Below are 20,759 nucleotides of genomic sequence, written 5' to 3'. Positions count from 1 at the left end.
ACAAGTAGTTGCCACAGTTGCAATCACCCAACAAGATGGTTTAATGATAATATTGCTATGATGGGCAGTCAGTCCTGAACACTTCAGAATTAGGAAATTGCATTAAAAATGTAAAGAACATTTGGTTATTTATCTTTTTTTTTTTTGATAGCTACTCTTTGAGCTTCTAAATGTCATTCTTTGGAGTATTTTCACTATTTTTTAATCTTTTCTTTCTTTTTAATGTAACAAACATAACATTTTCCTTCTATATACAAAGATAGTAGGCAGCACTTCCCTGAAAATCCTACCTGTGGAAAACAGTGCAATGCAATTCTAGGAGTTGGTTAATATGGTTAACATACACGAAGTTGGGGAGCAGAAGAGCAAGGTAGCTATTTGAGCAGTTTACCTCTGAAATCTTGTGTTGTCTTCCCTCAGAACACTTCAAGAGTGACTGAAACAGGAAGGATGACCTTTCAAAAGCAGTTTGGTGTTGCAAGTTACAGAGACATGTGCTACAATGTTCCTTATCTAGAGATTCAGAGGAAAAATAAGGAGTCATAGCTTTACCAGTTATTATCCTCAACACTCATGACATTCTCATCTGTCACCCAAACGACAAGCAACTCCCACGTGTACTAAGTGTCTAAAGATTTAAACTACTACTCAGCAGTGAGAACAATTACCAGGACATCTGTCTAGACACACACAATTGAAGTGTAAATTCATGATTGAATTTACTTTCTTCCATGTCACTGACCTGTCTTCTGTTGCTCTTCAGTGGCTGTGTGTATGCAGTTGATCAACTATGCCATCAGGAAGATAGGATTTCTACCTTCAAGTCCTAACAGCTTTGCTGGCAGCTAAAGCATGTCTTTTTTACTTTCTATCTTAGTTTTACTACAAACAAGAAGATAGCACAATAATTCACAGTTACTTCATGCATGCTGTCATGAGCATGATTAACCTAATGCTTTCCTAAGGCAGTGCAAAGGAAAAGCATCATTCAGCTGTCATAGGCTTTCCATTAGTGATACACAAAGGTAACAGGTAATAGTCATGAAATTAGATTATCACGCTGTATATTCCTACTGACAGTCTTTATTCTGGCTAACTAATTCACTGACTCTGTTTCTGGGGGATGTTTATCTTAGTTACTACAGCTTTTTGTTGTTGTTTATATATTACCAAAATTCTATATGCTTAATGAAAGTCTAAGATACAATGAAAATAAACCATTCCAACAGGCAGTACAGTCCTCAGGAATATACTACCCCAGCAGATGTTTTCCTCCCACAAACACAAAGAAACAAAATAAGACCAAATGGCCAGAAAACGTCTTGTATAATATACACTAGATATGCGTTTTAAAACTAGCTTAAGTGGTTTCCATTATTCACCAGTTATAGTATGTTATCTAGTTGTAACCCATTTAAAAAGAAAGCAGTATGTACCAAACATGAGCCAAACAAGTATGGCAATGTCATTATTTTTAACTAATTATTTTTAACTTACTCATTATTTATGAACAAAACACTTCTCTCCATCACATTGAAATTTGATTTTGCCTTACCCTTGTCTCTGCTATCATCTATGGATCATGTCTTCTCTGGCAACCAGGTAGACTAAGCACACCGAGAGTCTCTAAGATGCTGGCTTTCTAAATATTTTGTTGTTTCTGTATATTGTAATACCATCTGTATTGGCTCATTCAATTGAGAAAAAGAAATATTTCTTTGCAAGTTGTCACAGCTGCTCATTTTGATGTTAAAAGTGTTCCAAATTTGTGGTCAGTCTTGAACAAGCATAAATGTATCAAGTGTTCAGAAAAGGGGAAGGAACATAAATAGATACAGATTTCCTTCTGCACCTTAATCTTTTGCATTTTGTTGCCTCATACAAATTATTGTACCTCTCAGTGATGCTGTCCTGCTGGTATATCAGAGAGAGTTCACAGAAGAAAACATACTTCCTTCAAAATATAGCAAGAACATTCAACAAAAGATTCCTATATACATACAGCCTTTGATGTTTATTAGTCTCACTGTATAGACAGAATTCACATCAAGGTATTGGAAAACCCTTGAGACAAATGCATAATTCATATTTTGTATGTATTATATTCATTGAATGCGTTATATTTATTTTCATTGATTTATGCTCATGAAATTTTTGCAAAAAAACAGAACATTCTCAAGATGATTATATATATTCTGATTTTTTATCACATTAATTTCTTCCGAGCTGTCCTCTAAATCAGTGGCATTACTGTCATTATTTATTCACCTTAACTTGTGCTATAGTAGTTATTTTACAGCTTGGTAGATTATACAGGGCTGTGGGACTTTTTGAAACATACATCTGAATAACTGTCCAATTTTTTTAAGTGATGTCTTTGTTCACAGTCTTCAAGACTTCCCTAAGTAGTAAATAACATGCAGAGAACATTTCAAGAACAATATCTGAAATATTATTTTATTCCAAACTGATTTTTTGTGTCTCGTTGCTAATGCAGGTATGCTGCACAGGTTCTTGAAAAAAGAGCACAACAACGTTTTAAGCATGTTCAATTGACTCACATTTATAACTAAATTTAATATTTGCAAAATGCTTTTAACATTGTTGATTTAGTTCTGCTGAAGAGGCTGTAAGGTCATTGTGTACAGCAAAGCACAAAAATATTTTAAGATGACTTAACCTCCATATATACTTAGAATTTCCTTGCAACAGAGCCACAAACCGCTGTAAATCAAAAGCATTATGAATTATTATTATTTTAAGGTTAGAAGCAGGAATGAATGGTATTTATGTTCCTGTCCTTCATACAAAACTCTGGGCCATTCATTCTCTCCCTTATTCCCATTTTGTGGAAATTAGACTTCAATTTTTTCTTTCTACTGTTTATAAATATTTTTCCACTCAGAAATTATTTCCCATTTCCAACATCACCAATATTCTGTTTATGATTGTTGACTGTAAAAAAATATAAGCATCAGCATTTACTTCCTGATCACTATAGTACAATTACAGTACATTCATGCTGAAAGAAAAGCTCTAGGTGTAAATCAAGCTATATGTTCCCCTGGATTTATCCCCTTGATTGTAGAGGCAAAAGCAATGCCTTTAATTCTACTTTGTACTTCTGGCAGAGGCTGTGGTAATGATTTGACACCATGGTAAGTGAGTGCCTCTTCAATTTTGAATCCAGTTTACATCAATATCTGAGGGCATTGCTAGAATATAGGGTTAATACAACCTATCATACCTGTGGTGTCACAATACAGATCATCAGTTTAGCCAAGACTTAGTGGGTTGCATAATTAGTATTTAAGATGCTTTTGACAGCTAAGAATCCCTTTCTAAAAGAGGTCTTGCTTAAGGAGCAGAACAACACAGAATATATAGATTAGAGCTTTGATTCTGGGAACAGGTCTTTCCTACTCCCCGTATCTAAAGTGGACAATTTTTTCTTACTCTACAACAGCATGATGTTTCAATAGGGGACAGATATTTACCACTGAATTCTGATCTAAGAAAACTGTTTAATGTACAGCCATATGCCTCTAGCAGCTTTTCTGTATTTTGGTTCTCTTCCATTTACCACATACTTAATGACCAAAGTTTAGTGTTGTAGAACAATATAATGAGCTGTTGTCTCGGACAACTGCTACTGAGTACTTATGCTTTGGCATCATAACCTATTTAGCTACTGGGCCTGACATTCAACCATGCATCATAACCATAGTCAAATAAAGCATATGCAAATACTGATCATTTTATCAGCTCATGGCTAACCTTGCCTTAAGGATGGAAGATGTTCACTACTGTGATAAAGAACAGAAATAATTGTTAGGACATTAAACTGTAATGTAGTCTTCCAGCTCCCATCCTACCCCAGACCTTCTGAGATTTTATGATTCTCCTATTCAATTGTTACTGCCCTCTTGCATTTTTAATATTTGTTTTTTAACTAGATGTTTGCTTTTAATGTTTGCAATATGGGAGGCTGTTGTTATTATAGATTTGTCTGTATGCATTGTTCACTTGTCATTGCCCCTGTTTGGTATAGTACTTTCCATTAAGGTGTTTCTACAGTCGATGACAAAAATATTTAACAATAAAAGCACTGTAAGCATGACTGAATCAGATATTTGAGAAGGGATCAGCTGTACCTCTAGTAGATTACACTTTATGTAGAGGGTGCGATAAGAAAATGAAATTGCAGATGGCTTGAAAGGGAGTCAAAAAGTAGACTACAAAATGAAGTAAATTTTTAGACAATGTTCTGAAAGCTTTCTTTTGGGGAAAAAAAAAACAAAACCAAAAACCCATGTATAAACCTGGGACTTTACTCACAGGACATCAGCAAAACTAGATGACTTTTAAAGGTCCCCTCTGACCCAAAATCTCCTATCTTTCTGTGAAAATCTTTTGTGTCGTTCAAAGTCAGCATTACAGAGCCTAGCTTACTTGTATTAGTGTTTCTAAGCTTTAGAGTATACGCTGTAATAATAGAACTTGACTAATTATGAAGTAACCTTTAATTAATCAAAGGAATAAAAGGCTTACTACAATGGTTCTATTTTATGAAAGCTGATGAAATTAGAATTGGGGTTTTCACCCAAAGCCTTCGTGCCTTTTCATTAAAAAATATCTGAGAATCAGTTTTCAGGCAAAATTTCTGAAATATATCTAGAATGTATGTAGGATCACAGTTTGAGCCTCTCATGCCCCTATTCTGTGGGGAGAAGGAGGACTGGACTGGAATTTGAACTAACTCTGTCCTCGATTTGTGACATATTATAACGCATTTTCTAGTGCATTATAAGAATTAGAGATAATTGTGCGTCAGAACTGTACTCTGATGAAAGAACGTGGCCTGTAGGAAGAAAAGTGAGATACATGAGCTGAAGAATAGGGATTTGCAGCTGAGTTGTGTAAATTCAGAGAAAAAAATCTCCTAAAAAATAACAAAATTATCTAAGAATAGGCCACTTCTCAACAATCCCAAGCAGGAATATTAAACCTAGTGTAAGTTATGCGCAAGCCATCGTTTGCTGAGAGAACATTAGTCCAGGTAGAATCAGTTTCTTCTTCCACATTGTCTGTTAGATTATAAGATCATTACTGCTTGACCAGTTCCCTATTGCTTGTTTATAGAACAATTAAAAATTCAGAAAACAAACCCCAAAGCATAATTATGTCCTATAATAAAAGAGTGAAAAAATCAGTATTGTTTCATGTAAATGTATGTATGTATACCTATATACGGGGAGAAGGGAGAAGGAGGGACACAGATCATGTATTTTCAATGTTTTGAAATTCAGGCAAGACATTCTTATAATGAGTTAGCTCACAAGTAAAATATAGAATATTAAACAAAATGAAGATTACTGAACATATTTAGTTGTGGTATAACTTCAGGTAAGACAACAAGCCTATTGGATACAAGAGTTAAACTCAGTTCAAGCATAACTCCAGAAGTTCTGAAGATAAAATGTAGTAAGATTTCCATATGATTTCACCAATCCACAAAAAATAAGCACAGTTTTATGTAGTTTCAGTTCTCCAAAATGGTCACTGCAAGACTTTTTATAGAAGATCTTGTGGCTCAGATCCAGCACGACAGAGAAGACAATAAAGATGTATAAATCACAGTGCATAACTCCTAAGGTCTTTCTGGTAGCTTTACATGAGTCTCAGCGTTCACCAAACATTAAAAGAAAATTTGAATAAACCTCTTTGTCTTCTGTACATTACTTTGACCTCATAGCCTGTTTTATAGTTATCTGTTCTTTAAACATGTGGCTGTATGTTAGACTAGTTAAGAATTTTAGCATTTCATGTTTAGAGGGAGAAAGGCACAATGAACAGTGAATAGTGCCGCAGCTTAGTTTTACCTTGCATAGCAAAAATTCTACTTGGTCTCTGCAAAACAGCTTAACTGGAGTTAGTTTTGTAACCGCACTTATCCAAACACAGCCTGATCTAGCCTGTAACAATTTGCAGAACTCACACTGACTCAGAGGGTACAGCTCTGGGATCTAGGGTGGCAAACTTAAGGTTTTTTTTGTGAAACCCATGCTATGGTGAAAAGGATCATGGGCAGGAATTTCCTGAAGTTATCTCTGTGAAAAGCGTTTGTTGAAAGGCATGGGTATGTTCCTACCCTCATAACCATTTCTCATTGCTAATGGTTTACTTGTCTTCCAGGCTTAGATATAGGCTGTAAGCCGTTCTTACCAAATTCCAGACAAGCAACTGCAGGATTTTAGAAGACTTTAATTTTATAATCTTGCCCATTTTCAAAGAAAAGTGCTTTCAATAGACACGGCTAAAATGGCAGTATCTGTATTGACAGAAATTTAGTTTAAAACAACCCAAACCTCATTTCAAATCTTAGCCAGCTTATTTATCACGCTCGGGCTGCCAAGAATTGCGGTGTAAGATCTGTCAGTTTTTAAATGCTAACTGCTGCATATTCAAAGCCTTTCCAAAGAATATTTCTTGGGTTACATCGCCCACATCCACCTATGCTCTCCCAGATCCTTCCTACACATTGAAACAATTCAGATAGCAGGGTGACAGAGCAACATTCAGAATGGTTACATAGGCTTTTATTTTGAATGGGTTTTTTAAGGCAAAGGGAGAACACAAAACTTGCCTTCTTCAACCTTTACTTTCCAAACATCTATATTCTGTCTTGGAGACTGCTTCCACTAATGAGTGCTGGCTGCCAGGGGCCCTATATGTAATGATTTCTGCAGGAAGACTTGTTAATCAAAAATTTCACTGATGTATCTTAGCAATCACTCCCACCAAAGCTCCATGTCATGAACATTTGTAAAGCATAATTTCATCAAGGATCCCATTCTACCACTTCAGTAGTATAAACCCCATAAAGCAGGACTCAGCTCAAGATGAGCAGCTCTCTTTAGCTGAAGGGGGTGGTTCAGGCAGGGAAGGATTATTCATCCTGAGTGAGAATGGCAGAACATGGCCAGAAAAGCTAGGGCAGCCTTTGCAATGTCAAGCTCACATATTGTTTTAAAACAGCTGGGAAATGGGTATTTGCGGAAAAAAAGAGAGCTATAAAGACGGAAAAAAACGCTGTCTTAATTTAAGCAGGAATGCTGGTTTTAATACATCTAATTGTGTTAAACTGCTAATAGGCTAATTTGAAGAGCCCAGCACATTCAAGAGTCTGGTATTTAATTAACAAAATCATGCTTCACACAATGCCAGACAAGGGGTCAGTCCTTGAATGAGGAGCTCCCTAGAGAGGAAAAAGCATGATTAATGCTGCAGAAATTGCTCATTCATTCTTCTGCTGCTAAATATCATTGCCTGGGAAGGACACTATTGTTTCTTTGTTACTTTATTTGGCATAGTTTTCCCTCTTTTCCTATGCCAGCTTGTCTCTTTATCTGATCCCTGCATCCTCCTTCAGCTGGATTTTGATCTGTACTGAGCTTTATGCATTTACAGTTATATTTATAAACTCTGACATCGTTACTCATGTAGACTTCTGCCATGGTGACGGTCATTTCACTGGTGCCAATATAGTGTCTCTCCAGAAGTTCCAAATCTATGTCAAGAAAATGGCTGCATCTGGCTTTGAAGGCTTTTACATGCCACTAATAATGCTGAGCAAACTTCAAAGGATTCATATAAACGCTTCACAGTTAGCTACTATCCTAGTCAACCCAAATGTCTTAGCTTTAGGATGGGGCCTTGTAAGAGCTGATTACCTCAGTTCAATGTTATTTCAAGAGATTGCTCAGAATGAATAAAGGTAGCAGAATCCAGCCCCCATTTGGACATCATGCATGCACGAAGCTTAAGCAGTGAGAAGCTGTGGGGAATATTGATGAACAAGGAGACAAGATTGTTTGAACAAAAGGCATTTTAACAAGGAAAGAGACTGCTTGGTGAATATATGCAAGAGACCTGGCAGGCATGATTTCATAAGTAGGATTCAAAATAATTTTCAGTCAGGAGAGTTTCTTCCTTGCTCCTTAAATCAGGGCAATTTAAATATAAGTTTACTGCTGCTCAACTGAGGCAACATCCAAGAGAGTATCTATAAACAGTGGTGAGGATCCTTCAAGTTTTTTGTCAGTGGCAAGATGCTTTCACTCCTTGCAAATGCCTGAGGCTATTAACCACAATAGCCTTTAGCCAACAGCCAGACTTCTCAATTAGCAGTAAGAGTTGCTTCTGGCTCAATACTGTCCATAGCTAATACTGTGCTTGTTACCCTCAAGTGTTTTCAGTTAAGATTAGTGACCTTCTGTTGTTTATTAGATAACAGTTAACTTGGTGTTGACAAAGGTCTCTTAAGAGCAAGATCGTTTAAATGTATGTGAACATACATGCTTGAACTTTAGGATGAAAGCTTACATTTATATCGCATACAAAGACTGCAACCTCTTTCTGGCATTTCTGGTTCTTACAGACTGTAGTCTGAGGACAATGTTCAGGAATTCTACACTATAACACCTTTTTATTTTAAACAACATATGTGGGATATGATTCCTCACTGCAATTCAATCCATACACAATGCTTGTGCAAAAAATCAAATAGACCATTTTTTGAAGGAGCAATAAGTAAGAACCATTAAAAAAATAGTGGGAGGGCCATGGTGAATGAGTGGACCTGGTATTTAGCCTTTGGTAATAGTCTAACACAAAGGCAAATTATACTTGTATTCTGTCAGCAAGTAGGTTGATAAAAAATATTCATTCATTGGACACAAGCTAATTCCTTTTAAGTTTCAGTAGCAATGAGCAACATGTTCTCCTCACTTCACAACCAAAAATATTGCTTTCGTTACTTCACAGTTCTGGAAACAATTCCCTTGAAAAGTGTCACTTCTTTTCTCTTTTACCTAGTGCATTTATATGGTTCACCAGGAATGCTCAGCAATCTTAGGCATATTTACAGCTTCAGTCGCATCAATGCAGTTACAGGAAAAGCAGTTTTACAGTGTATCTTGAAAAAAATATTATTAAGAATATGGGCATGATTTGCTTTGGATGCATCTATGACCTAACTGTAAGAGCTATGAAAACTCTTTACTATCATTTGTGTATCATTATGTTAGAACTGACCAGCCGAATTCAAATTCATTATTATGAGAATAGTTTCAAGTGGAAATTTCAGTAAATCACTGTAGAACAATCGCATGCTCCCAACATAAATCCTTTATGATCTTGTACTCTTTTCTATATACCTTAAAAACAAAGATTATGTATTGGACATTTCATTTAAAGCTAAGTCTTCCACGTCTGTTCCACCCTGTAATTGCAAATACTAAAAGAACACAATCCTGAATCCCACCTTTGAACATTAGATTAAGTGATGTAAATGCATTTGTGTGATCCTTGTTCAGTGCAGTGCAGGTTTGCACTGTTTTTCTTATAGATTAGTTGAAACTCATGTTCTTCTTGGAGAGTATGATATTCCTTCAATTGTTAAGCAGAAGTTCATCATAATCCAAAGCCTCCCTTTGATGCACTCACTTAAGCAATGGCATCACAGCTTTCTTTCACTTCTCTTACCTGTAACATCACTATCAGATGGTATTTTAAGCTTCATTTTAAGAAAAGACAGCTTTTACCAAACCAGACTGCAGTGTGCAAGCAGGCACACGTGTAGTGTGCTGCAAAAAGAGTAACTTACAGTACAACGCTAGCCATTAACTGGCTAAGTTTCTAACAGCAATCTGCAAAATGCTACTAAACACCATCACAAAGAAAAAACATTACAACAGCAATAAATAGCATTTTTCCTACAGTGCAGATACACAGTCCTTAAAAAAGTCCACAGTCATCTATAAGAGAAAAAAATGATAAAAATTACATAAGCAAATGTTTGATTTTATTCACTGGAATAATAGAGTTTTTCAAACTCGGGATTGAAGCTTATAAACCTCTAGGATTTTAAATTTAATGGCCATCTTGATTTCTTTTTCTGAGATAGTCATCAGTGAGCTCGGAATACATACCTCTCATTTTAGGTCTCCGGTTTGATTTTCTATCAGCCACCTGCAGGTAACCAGATGCTAAACTACTTGTTAGCATTTCCTATGAGCTTTCTGCCTCTGAAGACTTAGAATATGATGGGCACAGAGATTTAGCTAGTATTTAGTCTGAGTCTGGGCTGTGCAGCTCCCACCATTTACAAAAGCTTTCACCAGTACTGAGTACCATTGAAAGCCATAACTCCTTGTTTTTCCAGTGAACACTCATTGGAACTTCACAGTCAATAAATTCTACATGGACATTTCTAGGCCTTTCAAGATCTTTCTTACCACAAATTTGACTGTTTTATCTATCATCTTATTTTCTGTGTGTAGCTCCAATACAAGGGCTTCCTAATAATCCCGAAGTCCTAAATCTGTTAATTTTCTGACACTTTTACAGCTAGTTACTGGTCTGCATTAAACAACTCCTCCAAAGATTTCCTTAGTGAGTGTGCTTATGGTACGTGACTGCCTCTGGAGACAGCAGTGAGTAAAGCCCATGATCACTGAAGGAAAACAGTGTTCATCAGATTCCAAGATTTTCATGTAAGATAAGATTTAATGAATAAAAAGCTAGGACTAGTAAAAACGAAGGAACCAAAGGATGTGTTCAATATAAACTTTGGAAGCACTTCAGAAGGAAGTATAGCTAGGTAAGAAGGAGCATAAGGGCAATCTGATGATTAGTTACACATTAGTTGCATTAGAAGCATACAGTATTGCATCTTCAGGCCTCAGAAACCACGCTGAAGACAATGACAAGAACACTGATGGAAAACAGTCATTTCACATGGTGTTTCAGAGCAAAGCAGAAATAGTATTTTTTTTTAATTTATTTGAGTGTTGAAAAATGGCCCTTCATCAAAGAAAAATAAAGATGTCCTTATGCTTATCCCTAGGAAGAAAAGCTTTTAAACTGTGGTTTTAGGATATCATTAAATAGAGCTTAGAGTAAGGATTTCTCTCTGATCAGGACTTGCATCAGCCTTTGACTTGATAACATATGACATTACCAGAGCAAGATTCTACAGTAATTCTGTGCATAATTGACTTTAGGTATTTAGATACTCTTCAGAATTAATTCAGTCACTTGTAAGAAAGATTTGGCTGGCAGTGTATAGTGGTCTAGCCACACCTGTAATACTGACTTATCCATGAGCCAATAATTTCAGTTTATAGACAGTGTTATGATTTTCAGGACCTCCAGTCTTTTGCTTCTCTTGCTACTGGCACCAGTTAAGAGGACTAAATGTTACCTAAAACTCTTCATTAGCTTCCAGAAATGTGCTTCTTACCTGATAATGAGGCAGAGATAACCTCTAGCATACCAGGTCAGTGCAGAACTACAATTCAGTAACCATAGCTGAGAGGCTCATCCTGAGCCTACTAATGAGCAGCTTCATAGTTTCTATGCCAGACTGTAAGCTTAACACAGCAATCTCTGAGATTTAAAACCTAACAGGTAGCTAACCATTTCTCCCTTAAAGAAGAGAAAAGGAATATTTTGCGAGCACTGAGAATTTTATTGCTGGCAAAGTCCTGCATTTTCTTGTGCAGCTTTACTGGGAAGGAAAGAGAATGGAGAGAGCAACGGATTTTCTCACCACAAGTGGCATAAGAGGGTTGTTCTGTATGCAGCATTCAGAGATACGACCACAGATGAGACGAGGTAGTCTTGCATGTTCAAAGTCTGCCACAGGCTGCTGTGGTAAGTGACTGCAGGTGAATGCTTGCTTATTTTACCAAGAACCAAAATACACCTTTAGTACTTCTCCAAAGCTCTTTCACAAGATAATTATTATGACTGGTTGTCACTTCCCATTCAGCATCCCTGAGTGCACTTCAGGTTTATCTTCACAAAGTTATTTATAAATACTGTACTGTTCTTGCTGTTTTGTCAAAAGCTGTTTGCATTCTCTTTTCACAGTGAGATATTATTATGTTTGGATATGCCCCTTAACAATAGGTAGTTCAGTTACAAAAACCTAGTGCCAACATCAATAGCAAAGTTTAACCCTAGATTTTAAAAGTCCATGGAAATTAAATACCCTGCTCATACCAGTAAGCTGAAACACCTCTAATTCTTTGCTTCAGAATGATAGTAGCTCATGAGAATTCTAGACAGAATGTTCTCACTGGATTTCATATTATTATGCAGCATTTATCCAAGCGTGAAGTGTTTAGAATTGTATATTTAAATTATTTTAATCATGAGACTTTAGAAGTTATAGTACATTTAGTTACATTATAGGTGTGATTAATATTTTATTTTTTCACTAATTCATGAAAACTTGCTATTAAAAGTGGCTACTTTATCACAAATTGGCATTTTTGTGTCTTTAGAGTATTTTCCCCATAGTTTGGAATAATACTTTTCATCTACTCATAACAGCCCTAGTACAGCACCACTCTGAAGGCTATCAAAAAAGTATAAAGAGAAAGATTCAGTGGTTTGTTTTTTTTTGCAAGAATCAGTGTTTTCATAATTCTTGATGGTATGTGAAATTTGGGATTGGAGTAATAAACAGGATACCTTAATTCACCCTTAAATTAATGCGTTCAGCATCCCTGCGCTACCTCACTACAGTATGTATTAATAGCTGTCATCTGCAAGGTATAGTTTGTTCCAAGTCTGTAAATTTTGTGGAACACCAAAAAAATCAAGTTAGTTTCATGATGCATGCTGCAGAATTGGGTTTTCACATCTGAGTTTTGATAAGCTTCAGGTTTTTTCAGCTGTTTCACAGTTCCAGAGACATAAAAGACTCAGATTTTTGCTTTAAATATATATAGTACATATTTAGTTTCCTAAAAGTCCTGGTACACAACATTAAAACTTGCTATTTCACATAGTGTTTTAATTCTAATGCTTTCAGTTTTTTTCTTTCTTTAGATGTTAAAACACCTTAAGAAAAAAAAAACAGAAAAGAGAATAAAGATAAATATGCATACAAAGTTGCATATGTATGCAAACACTCAAGTACATATTGTCACATATTGTGATTTTATTCAAAGGATCATTAAATGCTGACAATTGTAATTGAATCTCAGCAGGGAAGTACACATCAGGTCATTATAGAAGTAACAAAACAGTCTGAACATTAGGGCTGTTCTTCACTAATATAAACTCTCACATGTCCACTGACTGAGTGGCCTATGGAAGTTTGTGCCAACAGACCCAGACTTGTGCCCTTGGTTTTCTCACACTGATTTCTTGTTTTCCTGTCAACTGTGAAATATTCTTGTTTGTATTTTAACATTCTTGCAATATACTCTATTAATAATCTTCCTATCCATAATAGATTGACTTTCATTGCAAATTCACAAAAAGAAACCCCAACAAAGTCAAACCAATTAAAAAAAAACCAAAACCCCAAAAAGAGCCTGAAATACCCCAAAAACCCTAAATACAATGTATCAGTTAAACAGAAATTACGTATTAATAGAAAAATGGCTATTTTATTCATACAGTGCCCATTTCTGGCTTCCTTGGTACACGTCACACCATATTGTCTGTAAAGATTTTAAGTATACTAAAGATTCTGACCACTTCCTCACAAAGACAAATCTTGTGTTATAAACATGCCCTTAATATAAACAAAGAAGAGAAGTGCTGAAAGCTTTTTGTGCTTTGTCAGATTAGCTGGAGGTAAAATATTTCAGAATAAAAAAGTGAAAGCTTGATTTCTTAGGAAAATGTTTCCTTGTATGTCTGCCTCTAAACCCATGAAGTTTTCTCTCTCTATTATTCCTTGCATTACGGGCCTCAGGAGATAGGGAATTTAAATTGTAGCACTTATGCCACTGAGAAACTCCTTCCGTGCCCAAACATAAGGCAGTTTAAGGTACACTATGACGTCTGTAAAGAAGTAATCATGATTCATTGAAAAAGATTGGATCCAGGTGAGGAGAGGAAATACGCAGTTTAGGAGAGTAAAAGCAAGGTGTGAAACCTTTTATGCTTTAGTATTTATTAGAAGCAGCCCCAACAGGTACCCATATGACAGTAATCAAAACACAAATGACTGATGGCTGATGAGAAAATATTTGCCTGCCTTCAATAAGCTTCATTGTTCAAAAAAGGTTTTCTTTTTTTAATTTCCTTTTCAGGAAAACCTAGCAATATTCTAATTAGGGATATTAGACATTAACAAATTATAATAAGAGTAGCATATCACAATTATGCAATATCTATCCTTCCCCTCACATTATAAGGAACAAATCATAACATCTATCAATTTCCCTTTAACAAGGGCATCAGAATCAATATCTATTACTACATATTTCAGCCTTAGATGTAATGTCTCCCAACAGCATCCTTACAGGCAGTGCTTCCTGTGTGTTTAATCCTATCAGCACTGTCTTTGGTTTGTTTAATGCTACCTTTCAGTGCTCTATTAGAATTATTTCAGATTTCCAATTGGCATCACTCCTGGTGAATTGAGCAGTTTTTAATGAAGTGTTTTAATGATTATGTTCTTCAAATAACAGTATTTGTGCTGGTCCTCTCAAAGTAATAGGCCATAAGTGAACTCTATATGTGTTAGTGCCCTGGATCCTGAATGCAGGCGATAAAATATATCGTCTACCTTTAAAGAAACAGGCAAACAATTTCATGGGAGAAGTTGCTTCTCAACATGTCATCCCTGACACCACAGATGGATGAAGATGAAAGTTCAGAATAGACTAAATAGATAAAAAACTTGGATACCTTCTGTTTTGAGGTCCAGTCAGCACCATCTCCCAAAGCTTTACATCTTCGAGACCTTTGTGGGGAATGTTTCCCATGACAGGGGTTGACAGCTATGACATAAAAGATTTCTGGTTTTAAGGTCAAGATATTCTTTCCTTAGTAGCTAATTCCAAGGAATTGTAATTTAGGAAAGGGACTGTCCTAAGCAAACAATGAATAGTATTCCTCAAAAACCTAAATCTACAAAAAGGAACAAAAAAAGGGTCATGAAGAAAGCCTACAGTCATGTGCAAGGCTGAAGACAGTGGTCTATTTGTCTGAAGCCCTGACTCTTAAGAGTAGTTCCAGTTCCCTATTTTAAGCCCATAATGATCAGTATTTGGCTTAGTATATAGAGTGTTCTAGCAAGTATTGGCACAATAGGGCATCTGGAAGGAAAGGATCTCATTTGTAAACAATTCTGTAATAGCTATTATTCTGGCCTTTGGAATATACACTTTTCCACCAAGAAGTGGCATCTTTGTTTTCCCTTTGCTGAAGCGCTCATAAAAATTTACTTCCTCTGTTAATCTTGGGTGTATTGGGACTAACTAAAGATGTTATGCTAAGCACTACGTAGAAACAGAGAAAATAATAGCTAGCATCTCACAGCCTAGGTTTTAGTTACAAATAGGCCACTCAGGACACTCACACCAGGCGTACAATTGCTACGGCTTATGTCTGAAAGAAGCGGCGTGACATTAAGTGACCAGGTATGAAATCCTCATAGTGCTGAAGCAAGATAATTGGGATGCATGGAACTTGTTAAAAACTTCCACGAATGAATTAAATTAATTGCCTCTTACTTTGAGGGCAAGAGGTGAAAGGATACTTTTCATACATGCATTTATTTCCTGAGGAACACTTGGGCTACAAATACATGCATGGGGAAATCAAACTCTCTTTATTCAAGACAGAAAGTAGATTGAGAAAGCTGGATGTGGCAAAGAGCTACAAACAGGAAACGTCTGTTAGCAAAGCACTGGCAGATGCAAGGAAAAAACAGTGCTTGCTTGTCAAGAGCAATCAGCTGTGTGGGTATGTGTTTGGGCAGCAATATTCCACAGAAAATAGTGTCACCCACAGAAAATGAAATATCTTAATGCATCACCTAGCCAGCGACAGTCACCCTTCCCTTTTTTCTTTTTGCTCCTTTTGGAGAAATCTTTCCTTTTGTTCTTTTCGCATTATTCATAGTTATTCAAGCAACAGACAGAGAAGTCAGGGGCCACATCACATAACATTTTTCTAGTCCCGGAGGTGAGAAGAGTTTGGATTAACAGTTCGGAGTTTTTAAGGCCTTTCATGAGATTTCTTGATTGGAAACATTCAGGACAGACTGACAAGAAAGGAAACAGCTTAGAAATCTCTCTATGACCAGAGGCTTCCACAAGGCTTGTGCAATACTGACATCACTGAAATGGATTTAATTACTGTCAAGTAATGTGTTTTCACTCTGCAAAAGGTGAATTGCAGTAGCAAAATCAAATACAAGCTCTGCAAGCCACATATAAGGGAAAATGCATAAAATACAAAACGGGTGTTGGCTCGGAGTTTTCCAGCTCTGGTTAAAATAAATATTGGCCAGTGCTAGTAGGACAATGAATTAGAACTCTTTTTTTAACATGGAAAACAGCTTCACCACCTGTTTTCTGGAAAGAAAGAAAAAAGAAAAAAGAACAGCAGCAAAAGGCTTCTTCCTCATTATGTGGTTTATAAATTAGTAGTAGCTTGCAAGTCCCACACTAGGCAATGGCAGTGGGAAAAAGGCCAGCATTACTGTTGGCAGCTTATGCAATTGCAAGGGGAGTGCAGGTTTAGCCCCCACAAGATGACTATCTGTGATTGCTTCTGATCAGTCCCAGAAGACTCACAAGTACAGAGAGAAAACCTGTTCTTTAACCGCGTTTTACTGCGTGTTTCTTCCTGGGAAGCTCTTCAGAGAATCCCCAAAACACTTCCTCTCTCCTCACAGATTTTTTTCTTGGAATCTTACTTTACATTTGATGGGTCCCAAGAAAAAAAAACATCCTAAATTCATTTTGTGAGTTTCTTCTTTTTCATATCCTGGAGTGTTTTAGCCCTTCTGCAAGTTCCTTTACCTAAAGTATCTCACTTTCAGAGACACCAAAGATTTTCTTTGATTATAAAAAATTGCACCATCATATAGGTATCGCATAGAAAGTACAAAATTACATCTGTTGCACACTGTGCATGTTTCAGGACTGAAGCCAAAAAGCACAAGCAAGCAGTTGACAATAGAGGGATAAACATTTCTCTAAATAATAATTTTATCCTCAAGCCATGTTCCCTCTGTTTTAAAGTAATACATACAGGAGGAGCCAATATTGTACTAAAATCTTTGTGCTTGTTATTGCAGTGGGCTCTTGGAACTGTTATTTGAAAGTCAACTGCTGAAATCTGGTACTGAGAGCTGTCATCTGCTGCATGCCTACAAGCTGCCAATAGATTTTCACTTCTATTGCCATGGAAACACAGGTTGGCATAACTCAAAGAAAGAAAATTGGTTTAAACAGCCAGAGTTTTTGAACTTTGACCAAAGGTGGAATTCACTTTTATTAGCCACAAAGGTCACACTGAGAGAATCAGGCAGGAATAGCCCATGGCATTGCCCGTTGTTTTGATCTCCTAGCTATCAAAACTGCGGCTAGATTACACCTTGGATACTTTCTGGCCGTGGTAGCTGCCTTCCCAAGGAAATCAGTCACGTGAGGGGAGTCTGAATACCTGAGCTTTGTCTCACCTGGAAGCAGGACGGAGCTGGAGAACACACCATGTGCAGGAGACTGGAAAGGGCTTGACAAGCACCACTGTCACTTCAGACCCTACCTAGAGCCTCACATGTTGTATTCAGAAAAATGAATTAAATTGCATGAGCTGCATTTCCTACTGCAAGTATAATGCATTTCTGAACTATTGGAAAAAGAAACTCTTGCAATGTCTGTTAGATGTATTTACATAATACTTCCATTACAGTATTGTAATAGAATAATTTTAGAATAGGAGTCAAAACTTACCCATCTTTAAAGTGAAGCTCCTGCCCAGATTTAGTAGCCATTTCCTAGAGTCTGTCAGGTACTGAAGCATTCATGCAGCTGCTATTACTACACCTGCCAGTGATGGACTAGAAATGTAGTTTCCATAAACATTGGCTAACTTTAACCCATCCATATTTTCTCTCTGATATTTTGAAAATGGATTTAACTTATAGATATGGCAAGATGTCATTAACTGGGGAAGTTATCCTAATTTTTCTTTTTTTTCCCCAGGTATCATTCAAGGTTTAAAGGAATCATTTCACTTTTAAAATTAGCCCAAAACTACAGTTTAATTACTTGTTTGAATCTGCTACTTACGGCAGTTTAGTTAGCTGGTATATTTGTGGGATCTTTATTAACAGAATTTAGTGGTGTCTTGCTATTGACTGTTTGGACCCTTTGTCTACTATATCTCCATATGCATTTTTACACAGACTTATCTGATGATGATTTTTTTTATCCATTCTTGTACCATGTAGGAGTTTTTCTTTCCCCTCTTACCTGAAGAACACTGAGAGACCTGGCAGTATTTCTCCTTCATCAGTGAAGTGCCCCTCTGCTACCCACAGTTTCTAAGTCAGACTGTGTAAGCCAGAGGCTTAAACCCTTAGATGCTTCTGCAACACTACTTTTCTTCATTTAGTACATCATCCCCAGAGATCATGCAAAAGTAAATAGATTCTGTGTGCAAGTATTGTGCCTGCATGCTCAAAAAGTCCCAAACTACTGCCCTAAGCACAAGCTATCAGATAAAGTGGAAAATGAGTAAGGAAGCACAACACAACAAGCATATTCTGGTTCTGTATCTCATATCTTCAAACTGTTACCGGAAGATTTGCGGAAGCTGATTCTAATCCACACCATCTTGCATGATGCTACTGCAGAGCAGTCTTAATTTGAGTCAGGAAAAAGAGACACAGTCTGTCTTGATGCGTGTTATATTTTGTTGTTAAAGTAATGCTTATAAACTGAAAAGGCAAGATAAAAGGACCAAAAAAGATAAAAAATATTTAAAAGGACAAGAAAGTGTAACAGTCTTGCACCTCTGTGATACCGGTATCCCCATGCACCTCTCTGATTCCTGTCTTAAAGAATTCAAGGGCTGAAGTCACAGATGCTACAGTTTGATGTGCTGCTTCCAGACCAATAGGGTGGAGCAGCAATCAGGGTTAGCAAAGGATTACAACTACTATTTTAAACAGTAGTAGCTTTCCATAAAAGTAAAATGGACATTTCTTTGCCCTCCACACTACCTACCATTTTTTTAGTTGAAAAAGAAGTTTACTCTCACTTAGATCACAACTGCATGAAAAGTCATGGTACTTAAAAATAACAGTTTGGTCTTTATTTGGCTTATGGTATTAGAAACTTTAAGATAGTATTTCATTTCTTCTAATTAGATATGTCATGGGTAGAAACAGCTTTCTTGAAATGAATGACACCAAAGGATTACATAATCATGTAACCATTTGAACACAGGAAATTAAAAGCAAAACAAGAAATATAACATGACTCACAAAGTGCAAAAGCTGACAAATGACAGTGTGGCTCTACTGCCAGCTCCCACAACTTGGGTAAGCAATTAGTGTCTAATGATCTGCAGATATTTACCCTATCTTTATAGTTCATTTCAAAGTAAACCTATGAAAAGTACTTGCATGAAACAGCTTTATTCTGCTTTGACAGTCCTCCGGAGTACCCCCTGTGACCAGGAGCAAGATCTTAAGGGAGTCACAGGCACTCTAAGAAAAGAAGAAAATTAAGTAAGGGAGGTCAGGAATGAAGAAGGTGGAGAGAGTAAACAGAGGCAAAGACATAAGTGACATTCAGAGAATTAGGAGGCAGAAGAAATTGTTCAGGGTAAGCAGAGGTGAAGACAGACATGGTATCTTTTGTCCACTGGAAGCAATAGTGTTTCAAAAAATGTCAAGATGCTGCTAAAAAGGGGGAGCAAGAGCATAAAGAGGAAATATAGAGAAAGGAGCAGATTCACGGAACTTGCCATGCAAACATCCCTCATAAATGACAGGCTAAACTTTTTGATCAACTACTGCACTGATTGAGGTGCGTAACCATTGGCACTTGCACTTGCCACTAGATTATTTTCCTGCAGTATGTTGTCAAGGCATCCTAAACCATGCCTCCTTTCCCAAATCTAGCAAGCTGTGGTTAGGGCTATTTGTTTCAAATGCTATAATCTCAGACTTTGCTGTTACTCTTGACATAGTAAGCATTTAGCTACATGCAATTTTCAGTTTCTCAGGTTGCGACTTTTTACACTTGAAGTTTCAGTCTTCTAAGATGAAAAATTTTCATTCCTACTATTTACTTCTTTTTATAATAATTAGGTCTTGTATCAAGACACAGTTTTTTGTTGCAGTTACGTGGCAAAAAAAAAAGCTTGTTTGTAGGTGAATGGATTTTGAGGTGGCAGAAGAGAGGGGCATCCTTATAGGCATCATGACTGACACCCTATCAGACAAGACGCAGCAGGGCAGGCATGGAGTGAAGCATCATCTGATGCTCCTGACTGACTCAGGTGAGAAGGCCAAGGGTTCCAAAGTCAGAAGCCTACTGAACAAAAAATATAGGGATGTATTGAAGACTCTGGCAGACATATCTAGAAAAGGCAAAGCATTGCTATTTTTCTGAGCATTTCTCTCAGAAAGAGCTTTTCTGAAGCTCCAGTTCTGGGCTGTTCCAGCTGAAGAGAGCACAAAAGCCACTGAAAAAAAACAGTGTGGATCCAGTGCAAAGAGGGGGATTTTTCTGGCCCTATCACCAAATACAGTGACTTGACTAAGTTCTGCAATTCAGTAAGATGGGGGGGGTTAAGTTATTTTAAACTTGTCTATTATTTCAGGACTACTTGCAAACTTGGAGCTTCCCAAAGGCTTAATGGACTCAGCAGCAGAGATTAACTTCCCCTCTTGGAGTCAAGCACTCCAAAATAATGCT

This window comes from Pezoporus flaviventris, unplaced genomic scaffold (genome assembly GCF_033815535.1).
Source record: "Pezoporus flaviventris isolate CSIRO_AGI_PZ_B2104156 unplaced genomic scaffold, CSIRO_AGI_Pfla_v1 ptg000015l, whole genome shotgun sequence".
In the NCBI taxonomy this organism is placed as follows: Eukaryota; Metazoa; Chordata; class Aves; order Psittaciformes; family Psittacidae; genus Pezoporus; species Pezoporus flaviventris.
Note: the sequence above shows the minus strand (reverse complement) of the source record.